This window comes from Geospiza fortis, unplaced genomic scaffold, assembly GCF_000277835.1.
Source record: "Geospiza fortis unplaced genomic scaffold, GeoFor_1.0 scaffold176, whole genome shotgun sequence".
Taxonomy (NCBI): domain Eukaryota; kingdom Metazoa; phylum Chordata; class Aves; order Passeriformes; family Thraupidae; genus Geospiza; species Geospiza fortis.
Genome location: NW_005054514.1, coordinates 383,926 through 384,565, shown reverse-complemented (window position 1 = coordinate 384,565; position 640 = coordinate 383,926).

Sequence of the window (640 nt, the reverse complement as noted above, 5' to 3'; positions counted from 1 at the left end):
TTTCTTTTTTCCCCCCTTTCTTTCCATTCTTCCCTTTCTTTGTCCCTTCTCTTTCTTTTTTTTTTTTTTTTATTTTTCCCCTACTCTTGCTTTCCTGCCTTTCATTTCTTTCCCTTATTTCTTCCATTCCTTGGCACTCTTCTCCCTCTTTTCCTCTCTTTTCTCTCCCGCAGCCGCTGTTCCCGCAGCGCCCACGGCAGAGCGGAGCGCGGTGCCGGCCCCGGGCCGCTGCCGGGGCTGCAGAGCGGGGTAGGGCCGGGGGCTGGGAACGGGAACGGGGATGGGCACGGGAGCGGGATGCGGGATCAGCGCCTCCATCACCACGGACAGCTCCCGCCCCGCGGGCTGGGGGCCGAGGCCGGCCTGCAGCGGGGCTCGGGGGGCGTCAGGGGGCCCAGGGAGCCGCAGATGGGTGCGGAGGGTCCTTCCCCCCATCCCCGTCCCCCGCCGGGGCCGGGGGGGGGGGGGGCTCGCAGCGGGCGGGGGAGGCGCTCGCCGGGGCTCTGCGGCACCGAGCGCTCCCCGCACCGGCTCCGGGGCCTCTGCGGGAGGGGCGGGGGGACCCTGGAGCACTCAGCGAGAGTTTGGGAGACCCCCGGCATCCCAAATCCTTGCTCTTGGTTCTTCTCGTCCTCTCTTT